Source organism: Bison bison, unplaced genomic scaffold (genome assembly GCF_000754665.1).
Source record: "Bison bison bison isolate TAMUID 2011002044 unplaced genomic scaffold, Bison_UMD1.0 scf7180017864213, whole genome shotgun sequence".
NCBI classification, from domain to species: domain Eukaryota; kingdom Metazoa; phylum Chordata; class Mammalia; order Artiodactyla; family Bovidae; genus Bison; species Bison bison.
The window spans coordinates 7486182-7497156 of record NW_011494785.1 but is presented as its reverse complement, the minus strand read 5'-3'; positions in this window follow the sequence as shown (position 1 = coordinate 7497156).

Genomic DNA, 10975 nt, shown 5'->3' with positions numbered 1-10975 from the left:
GCTGTTGTTTAGTCGCCAAGTCGTGTCCGACTCTTATGTGCTTCCATGGACGTAGCCCACCAGGTTCTTCTGTCCATGAGATTTCCCAGGCAAGAATACTGGAGTACATTGCCATTTCCTCCTCCAGGGGATCTTCCCAACCCAGGGATCAAGCCCACGTCTCCTGCCCTGGCAAGCAGTTTCTTTTTCGCTGGGCCACCAAGGAAGCCTAAACATATATATATATATATGGACCTGGGGCAGATGATAAGTTATATAAATATATATCTATATATTATATTAATAATTATAATCTGTATATTATATTCTCTCTATATATAACATGTATATTTATATAATTTATCGTCTGCCCCAGGTCTTAATTGCCGCACTCATGATCTTTGACCTTTGTTGTGGCATGCAGGAGCTTTAGTTGTGGCATTTGAACTCTTGGTTGCAGCATATGGGATCTAGTTCCCTAACCAGGGATTGAACCTAGGCCCCTTGCATTGGGAACATGGAGTGTTAGCCCCTGAACCACCAGGGAAGTTCCAGGAAGTTACTTCTTTTGAGAAAGCTCCTTTAAAATGGAGATGATACAAGAGTGGGTTGATTGAACAATCCAATGAAATAAAAAACTATTCCACCCTCAGTAAGTGGCAGCCAATTTTATTTCAAAGAATGAATGCCTCCAGCACATAACTAACCTTTGCATTGGTATAGTGCTAAAAATGTTTTTGAACCTTCTATAGAGCCGAGATACAAGATAAGATCTATTGTTTCCTGTGGCCGCTGAAACAAATTATCAAAAACTGGTGGCTTAAAGAACAGAAACTCTACTGCAGTTCTGGAGACAGGAAGTCTGAAAGCAGATGTCTCAGGGCTGGTTTCTTACAGAGGCTGAGGGAAGAAGCCGACTGCTCCACCCCTCCCTCCTGGCTTCTGGCGGCTACAGGTGGCATCAGCACCCCTGGCTAATCTGTTTCTCTCTTCCTGCGGCCTGCTCTGCTTTTTCTCCTCCCTTAGCTTCTCTTATTAAGATGCCTGTCATTAGGGTTAGGCCCCATCCTAATTCAGGATGACCTAATCTCTAGATCCTCAGTTCAAAGTATCCTTGGCAAAGACCCTTTCCCCAAATAGGGCCACATTCACAGGTTTTAGATGGGCATGTCTTAGGGATGAGATGGTTGGATGGCATCACTGACTCAATGGACATGAGTTTGAGTAAACTCCGGGAGTTGGTGATGGACAGGGAGGCCTGGCGTGCTGCAGTCCATGGGGTCGCAGAGTTGGACACGACTGAGCGACTGAATTGTTGAACTGTTGTCTTTGGGAGAGCACTATTGAACCAACTAGAAAAACCCACGTTAATTTATTTTTTCATGTGGTGAACCAGCTTCTCCAACTCTATCTGCTAAATAATCCCTGCTCTCCCTACTGTTTTGTTTTTTCGTTTTGTCCATGCTGCAGGACTTGTGGGATCTTTGTTCCCCAACCAGAGATGGAACCAAGGCCCTTGGCAGTGGTGAAGAGCTGATTAAAGACCCCAATGCTGGGAAAGACTGAAGGCCAAAGGAGAAGGGGTGGCAGAGGATGAGATGGTTAGATAGCATCAATGACTCAGTGGACATGAGTTTGAGCAAACTCTGGGAGACAGTGAAGGACAGAGGAGCCTGGTGTGCTGTAGTCCATAGGGTCGCAAAGAGTTGGATGCAACTTAGCCACTGAAAACCAACAACCACCTTGGCAGTGAGGCCCTTGGGCACTGGACCACCAGGGAAGTCCCTCCCCATTCATTTGTGATATCACCTTTTCAATGTACTAAGTACCTATTTGTACCAAGTTCCCATTTGTAGCCAGCTTATGTCTGGACTCTGCATTCTATTCTATTTGTCTGCCTGCTTTTTCTGCCACATTGTTTTAATTACTGTGATTTTGTAATATGTCTTAATATTTGGTAGAGCAAGGCTCCCACCTTAGCTCTGCTTTTTTTAAAATGCCTTAAGATTTTAAGGACCTTGATTTTCCATGTACATCTTAGGATCAGTTTATGAGTGCTTCCCTCCCTGCCCCAAATGCCTTGGGATTTGGGTTGTAATCCTAATGACTTTATAATTTGGAGAAAATTGACTCCTTTAAGACATTAGGTTAGTTCACCCATGAACTATGTCCGTCTTTATTCTGGTCTTCTTTTTATGTCCTTTAGTAGAATCTAAGTGTTCTCCAAGAAGGCCTTGTATGCTCTGTTAGGATAATTGAGAGGGAAGAACATTCTACAACTTACAAATGACTTATTTTTATATATCCCCTCTCTCTGGAGCTTTTTTATCCACATTTTACAGAAAAGGAAACTGAGGCCCAGAAGGGTCCAGGAACTTTGCCAAGAACACACAGAAGCGACAGAGCTGAAACCAGGCCCCCTAGCCCAGGCCCTGGCACTCAACGTGTCTTGCACACTGAGTACCACCCACCCTTGCCCCCGGCTCAGCAAAGGCTTGGGTGAACAGATCTGATGCCAGTCAATCTCTGATTGACAAAGGTAAACCACGGACATTTCGGAGGCTGGCTCACACTTAGTCATTTATTTTAAGACCTGCACAAAGAGACACGCAGCGTAGATATACAGAAGAACAATAAGAATACAGGTTGCCTTGACTTGTTGTGCGAGGGCTTGCCTGGATGAAGATCTGAAGTCTGTCTTGCTTGTGCTACTGCTGTGGAACCTGGTGCTAATGGGCACCTTGCTGGCCCCCAGACTGCAGCCTCCTTCTCCCTCGCTGGCATCCTTGTCCTCAACCACTAGGCACAGGCTGACGGAGGCTGGCCTGAGCCCGCTCAGGGTGGCCGGGTCAGGCCCAGGGAAGCGCTGGCTAAAAGGAATGGTGGTCACGGGAAGGACGGTGGTGACCGCATCCAGATCTTTGGAGGGTGCCTTGCGCAGCCTAGCCCATCCCAGGGACTGCAGGCCACCGCCCCACAGGGCCCTGGCCACCTGTCCCATGGCCACCCCCAGCCTGTCCAGGCAGCGGAGCAGCAGGGACACAGCCGTCTGCTGCAGCACAGCCTGTGGCAGCAGCTCCAAGGCCTTGCTGTGCTCGTGGTGGAAGTCGACCAGGCTGTAGTGGGCACACTGGGCCACAGACAGCAGAGCGAGGTGGGCCTCCCATCGCAAGTGCCGCTGGAGCCATGGGACGCAGCGGCAGGCTCTGTGCATCAGGGTGGCCAGCAGCTGAAGGCCCCAGCCCCGCGCGATGGTCAGCAGCCGCCACAAGGTCTGCTGGACGGGCAGCAGCACCTCCATGCACAGCCTCTGGGCCAGGAAGAGCGCCCCCGTCACCTGTAGATTGCTGCCCCAGAAGACGCAGAAGCCCAGCACGTAGAGAGGCAGGCAGTGGGAAGCCATGTTTGCCACGGCTGCCTGCAGCCCCAGAAGCGGCCGGTAGAATCTCAGCAGGCTGGGCCCACACAGGAGCAGGAGCTGCCAGGTGCCTCGGGCCAGCCCGCTTCCATTCTGCGGCGCATCACCTTGACAGATGGTGGTGGAGGAGCCGGGAGAGGGGCCTTCATGACCCAGAGGCTCTGTGCCCAGCCTCCCGTTCTGGGGGCATGGAGCTGCACTCATGCCACAAGCTCATATTAACTGGCGTTCTGGCCCAAACGCACTGTCAGCTGAGCCAGGAGGTTGTGCAACAATCAGTGACAGCACAAAAGGTCAGGGTGTGAACTCTTGTCAAAGAGGGAGCATTGTTGCCTCAATGGGTAAGGGAGGCAGCCTCTGAAGCTATGAAGTTTAGGTGGGGCCTGCTGTGTTCATGCCCACACCTGACAAATGACAGCCTGAGCCTTCTCGGAGCTAGGCCCTGCAATCTCGGCCACCATGAAGCTTATGGTCTGGCAAGAGAGATGACAAACCCAGACAGTGTATTAAAAAGCAGAGTCATCACTTTGCTGACAGAGGTCCATATAGTCAAAATTGTTTTTTCCAGTGGTCATGTACGGATGTGAGAGTTGGACCTTAAAGAAGGCTGAGCGCCGAAGAATTGATGTTTTTAAACTGTGGTGTTGGAGAAGACTCTTGAGATTCTCTTGGACTGCAAGGAGATCAAACCAGTCAATCCTAAAGGAAATCAACCCTGAATATTCATTGGAAGGACTGATGCTGAAGCTGAAGCTCCAATACTTTGGCCACCTGATGCGAAGAGCCGACTCATCGGAAAATACCCTGATGCTGGAAAAGATTGAGTGCAAGAGAAGGGGGAAAGGGAGGATGAGACAGTTGGATGACATCACTGACTCAGTGGACATGAGTTTGAGTCAGGGAGATAGTGAAGGACAGGGAAGCCTGGTGTTCTGCAGTCCATGGGGTCACAGTCAGACACAACTTAATGACTGGACAACAACAAGAGAGATGGACACTGAAATACACTCATGACAAAACTGCCTCACTCAAGTCCTCTCTTCCCTCTTGCCCTCACACTTCTCCATTTTTTTTTTTTCTCTTTCTGCTATGAAAGAAAGCAGAGGGATTGAACCTGGGGCCCTGGAAGTGAGAGAGCTGTGTCCTAACCACCAGACCACCAGGGAATCCCCCTGTGCTTCTCCATTCTGCTTTTCTGGTCCTCCTAACCTCCTGCCGCCAAGGCTGGTCCACACCTTGGGTTTTACCTAGCAGCAGAGAATAACTGCCCTTCAATGATTTGAGCAAAACATGGGCCCTTTTCCATTCCTTACTAGCTCCATTTTGAAAAACTATTGACAGAGGACCATTTATGAACAGTCAGTTCATTTCTTTCCAGACTCTTGATTTTTTCTTTGGATTAAATCAGTAATCAGGGATCAAGTAACCTACCTCCTTTGTTTTGACCTGCTGTAAACAGCTTGCCCAGATGGGCTCGGTGTGTCACCCGGATTTCACTGGTCTGCACAAATGTGCTTAACTGTGTATTCACTGTGGGGTGATGTTCAGGGTGTCATTAGCTGCATCCCATTTTGATCCCTTTCGGAGAACCCTATCTCCCTGAGAAATTTCTTTAAAGCCTTATTCCAGGCACAGTGGATTCCTTTGGCCAGTGTTTATCATGTGGATGTTGTGAATCATGTTACTAATCATATTTATCTTTTGTATTTGGCTGGAAGAGGCTTGAAGCCAAATGGAAGGACTACTATGGCATGAACAGTGGTCTATAATGTGTGTTTTGGGTGTGATCCTGAAACTGAGTGGTGCCCTGTCGGGTTCCCGGTCATGGAGGCCTTTTTGTCCCCCGTTTCTTGTAGGCAAGACTCCAGCCTCCATGACCTTCCCCGAGTTCCAAAAGGCCAGTTCCAACAGTTGCTAATCAAGGGAGGTACAGCCAAGAAACTTTGGCTGAGGAAAGATTAAAGAGACTGTCCAGTGGTTAAGAATCTGCCTCAAAATGCAGGAGACGCAGGTTCAAGTCTGGTCCAGGACCTAGGATCTCACCTGGCACAAAGTAACTAAGCCTCCACACCATAACTACTGAGCCCACATGCTCTGGAGCCACACGCCACAACTAGAAAGTTCCTGTTGCAATGAAAGATCTCATGTGCCATAACTAAGACCCAAGGTAGCCAAATAAATAAATATGTCAAAGAAAAAAAAAAAAGATTAAAGGCATCAGAGAAGCTCATCAGAGACCCTACACATACCCTTAATCTTATCAGCAACCTCACGGAAATCTATTGCCATAAAACTTCTCACCAAACTCCCAAGCCCTTTGCCTGGCAAAGCAATAAAGCTTTTATTTCCTGCTTCAGCCAAAACCCTCTGCGTGATTCGATTCTGCACTGGTATATACAGAGAAGCTGAGCTTTTGGCATCAATCCCTCTCTGGCTTCATATTATTTCCCTTCTCTCACATTCTTAGTTTCTTCTTGTTGATTTGCATACATCTTGCTGTATAGCCTTAGACTTGTTCTTAGAAGAGATGATACAGTTAACTCCATAAATGATTCTAAACTTATACACAGAAGTTAATCTATCCTTTATAAAAGTAACACTGTGCTGTGCTTAGTCGCTCAGACTCTTTACAACCCCATGGCCTGTAGCTTGCCAGACTCCTCTGTCCTTGGGGATTCTCCAGGCAAGAATACTGGAGCGGGCTGCCAAGCCCTCCTCCAGGGGACCTTCCCAACTCAGGAATCCAACCCAGGTCTCGCACAATGCAGGCAGATTCTTTACCATCTGAGCCACCAGGGAAGCCCAAGAATACTGGAGTGGGTAGCCTACCCCTTCTCCAGGGGATCTTCCCGATTCAGGAATCGAACCAGGGTCTCCAGCATTGCAGGTGGATTCTTTACCAGCTAAGCTACCAGGGAAGCCCCAAAAGTAACACTATCTACCCAATATTCCAAAATGGTTATCTTAACTCCTGCTATCTCTGCTTGCTCTCCCAGGCCCCTAACAGTGACTCATACAAATAGTCCCCAGATCCTATGGATCCTAAAGATCTCCTGATTCTGATCGTTCGTATCGACTCTCAGGGTCCTTTTCCTGGTCATCCACCTGATGGCTTGCAAGGAATAGTGAAAGCCATACTTTATCCCCATCTTTCAGTTCAGTTCAGTTGCTCAGTTGTGTCTGACTCTTTGCGACCCCATGGACTGCAGCACGCCAGGTTTCCCTGTCCATCACCAACTCCTGGAGCTTACTCAAATTCATATTCATCGAGTCAGTGATGCCATCCAACCATCTCACCCTCTGTCGTCCCCTTCTCCTCCTGCCTTTAATCTTTCCCAGCATCAGGGTCTTTTCAAATGAGTTAGGTCTTCACATCAGGTGGCCAAAGTATTGGAGTTTCAGCTTCAGCATCAGTCCTTCCAATGAACATTCAGGACTGATTTCCTTTAGGATTGACTGGTCAGATCTCCTTGCAGTCCAAGGGACTCTCAAGAGTCTTCTCCAACACCACAGTTCAAAAGCATCAATTCTTCAGTGGTCAGCTTTCTTTATAGTCCAACTGTCACATCTATACATGACTACTGGAAAAACCATAACCTTGACTAGACAGACCTTTCTTGGCAAAGTAATGTCTCTGCTTTTTAACGTGCAATCTAGGTTGGTCATAGTTTTTCTTCCAAGGGGCAAGTGTCTTTTAATTTCATGGCTGCAGTCACAATCTGCAGTGATTTTAGAGCCCCCCAAAATAAAGTCTGACACTGTTTCCACTGTTTCCCCATCTATTTGCCATGAAGTGATGGGGCTGGATGCCATGATCTTAGTTTTCTGAATGTCGAGTTTTAAGCCAACTTTTTCACTCTCCTCTTTCACTTTCATCAAGGGGCTCTTTCGTTTTTCTTCGCTTTCTGCCATAAGATGCAGATGGTGTCATCTGCATATCTGAGGTTATTGATATTTCTCCCGGCAATCTTGATTCCAGCTTGTGGTTCATACAGCCCAGCATTTCTCATGATGTACTCTGCATATAAGTTAAATAAGCAGGGTGACAATATAGAGCCTTGACATACTCCTTTCCTGATTTGGAACCAGTCTGTTGTTCCATGTACAGTTCTAACTGTTGCTTCCTGACCTGCATACAGATTTCTCAGGAGGCAGGTCAGGTGGTCTGGTACTCCCATCTCTTTTAGAATTTTCCACAGTTTGTTGTGATCTACACAGTCAAAGGTTTTGGCATAGTCAATAAGGCAGATGTTTTTCTGGAACTCTCTTTCTTTTTCGATGATCCAGCGGATGTTGGCAATTTGATCCCCATCTTTAGTTGACCTTTTGTCGTTCTTAGGCACAGTGGGCTCGGTACACATTTGCTGAATGAATGAATGAATCCTTCATCGGACAGATGGGAAAGCTGAGGCCTGAGGCAATATCTCTAGAGGAAAACAATAGAATGGGAAAGACTAGAGATCTCTTCAAGAAAACTGGCATTAATGAAGGAATATTTCATGCAAAGATGAGCACAATAAAGGACAGAAATGGCAAGGACCTAACAGAAGCAGAAGAGATTAAGAAGTGGCAGGAATACACAGACGGACTATACAAAACAGTTCTTAATGACTCCGATAACCATGATGGTGTGGTCACTCACCTAGAGCCAGACATCCTGGGGTGTGAAGTCAAGTGGGCCTTAGGAAGCATTACTACGAACAAAGCTAGTGGAGGTGATGGAATTCAAGCAGAGCTATTTAAAATTCTAAAAGATGATGCTGTTAAAGTGCTATACTTAATATGCCAGCAAATTTAGAAAACTCAGCAGAGGCCACAGAACTGGAGAAGATGATGCTGTTAAAGTGCTGCACTCAATATATCAGCAAATTTGGAAAACTCAGCAGAGACCACAAAACTGGAAAAGGCCAATTTTCATTCCAATCCCAAAGAAAGGCAACACCAAAGAATGTTCAAATTACTGTACAACTGCGCTCATTTCACATGCTAACAAGGTCATGCTCAAAATCCTTCAAGCTAAGCTTCCACAGTACATGAACCAAAAACTTTCAGATGTACAAGCTGGATTTAGAAAAGACAGAGGAACCGGAGATCAAATTGCCAACATCTGTTGGATCACAGAAAAAACAAGGGAATTCCAGAAAAAATCTGCTTCTGCTTCAATGACTATGCTGAAGACTTTGACTGTGTGGATCACAACAAACTGTGAAAAATTCTTAAAAGATGGGAATACCAGACCACCTTACTTCTCTCTCCTGAGAAACCTGTATGCAGGTCAAGAAGCAACAGTTAGGAAAAAAAGAAAAGAAGCAACAGTTAGAACCGGACATGAAACAATAGACTGGTTCAAAATGGGAAAGGAGTATGGCAAGACTGTATATTGCCACACTGTAAATTTAACTTATATGCAGAGTAAGTACACCATGCGAAAGGCCAGGCTGGAACTGGGCCAGCGCCCCACTTTCTCATCTTTGATGGCTGGCTCGGAACTGGCCAGTGTGCCGGTAGCTTGCTGATGTGTTCCAGTGAGCATACACTGAGGCTCACAGTCTAGTGGAAGCGGACTAGTCTGTTGTTTTGGACCTACTTGGTTTTAATCAGTATGTGGTGTCCTTGGGATTTGTCATTCTTTCAAAGGTTGTGCCCTGCCCCCTTCCCTTTTGTGTCATTCCCACAGCCTGGTGCAGCATCTGACATGCAGCAAGACTTCAGGAAGAATTTCTTATTGAGCGAATGAGTGACTCAGGACCCCGGAGCTCCTTTTCCAGTGAAGAGGCGACTGAACCCTGAGTCTGATGTCATGAAAACCTAACCTAGAATCAGGCTTGAGCTCTGTCCTTTCTTAATTGTATGACTTTTGCCAAATTATTCCTTTTTGGCCTGAACTTAGTCTTCTCTATAAAAAGGGACAGTGTGGGCCATAATTCCTTGTCTGCCATTCTGAAATAAAAAGTTGTTATTTATAACGTTAAGTTTCTGGTATAAAGGAGAGTGATTTGGTCATATATTCTTTTTCATATTCTTTTCCACTATGGTTTATTATAAGATATTGAATATAGTTCCCTGTGGCATATAGTAGGACCTTGTTTCTCTATTTTATATACAGAAATTTGTACCTAATCCCAATCTCCCAATTCATTCCTTCCCTAACCCTTTTTCTCTTTGGTAACCATACCTTTGTCTTCTATGTGAGTCTGCTTCTGTTTGGTGAATAAGTTCATTCGTATCATATTTTAGATTCCATGAGTGATATCACAGTATTTGTCTTTTTCTGTCTTCACTCAGTATGATACTCGCTAGGTCCATCCATATTGCTGTAAATTGAATTATGAAAAAACTTAAGTCAGTTGGTGGCAAAAACGAAAGTAATCTGAATTTTTTAGGCAGCAAAGTTAGCCTTGAACTGTGGGGCTATTTATTCCACTCCATGTGAATATTCATGTCTCTTTACAGAATTAATGTGTTTCATTAAAGAGCTTAGGGAGGATTACATAATATACAGTATGTGCACCATATTGCATGATATTATCTAAAACATGAAAAATGCTGAATTTGGAAACAGATCTGGCCCCAAAGATTTCCAATAAGGGGCTGAGGACTCTCAACACTGCCACTGAGGGATGGAGTGAAGGTTAAATGAGAACGCTTTCTTAATAACGGTGTGAGCAATGGCCAGGCCCAGAATCAAAGAACAGAACAGGGTGGGATGGAGGTGGAAAGTGGAAAAGTGTGTGTGTGTGTTCACCCACAGAAAAGAGGCTGGAGCAGCTAGTTAGGGCAGATTCTTGGCTTGCAGGCTCAGGAGTTAAGCCTTAAACCAGAGGAAATAACTAGGAGTGGGGGTGGGGAAGGGCACGGAAAGTAACCAAAAGATAATATGATTTTTAGATCTGGATGGACAAGCCTGGCGGCAGGGAGAGCAACTAGGAGACTCCTAGGTGACCACGAGCCCAGGCAGAGATCAGCGAGGGTCCTTCATGCAGAGGATCTGGGAGGCAGGGAGAGCCAGGCTTCGTGACACCCGGCAGCTGGTGAGGGTTTCTCCGCCTCAGACCTTTAGAATCAAGCGCCAGTCCCCGCAGCCCGATACTGGGAGAAATGGCCTAGATGGAGCTAGAGGGAGGGGAAACCCCAAATTAGCACGCATTAAAGGCAAGCTGGTGTCGGGAAGCGCCTCTGAGTTGGGAACCAGGAAAACCAGGGGCTCAGTCTTTTCTCTCCAACTTTGAGTTGGTGGGGGCTGTGCAACTGATTCCACTTCGACATGCCTGCAAAATGGCAACATCGATGATCTAGAGTGCCGGACGGAAATGATATACCACGTGAGAAAACGCTTTGGAACTGAAGCCCCAATAGGGTTATTCAATTCCAGAAGTGACTGACCATTTTCCTTCACCGTAATAGCGCGTTTCAACGTTTCCTCAAAAGTTGGCTACTGTCCAACGCTTGTAGGGCGATAGTATTTTGATTTTCCGCCGGCGCGTCCTAGAATTTTCAGAAAGTGTGATCCCAGCCGCTCGCCGTAGGACCTCTAAATCCCACCTACCAAACTGACGCCAAGGTCGGAACGCAAGCAAG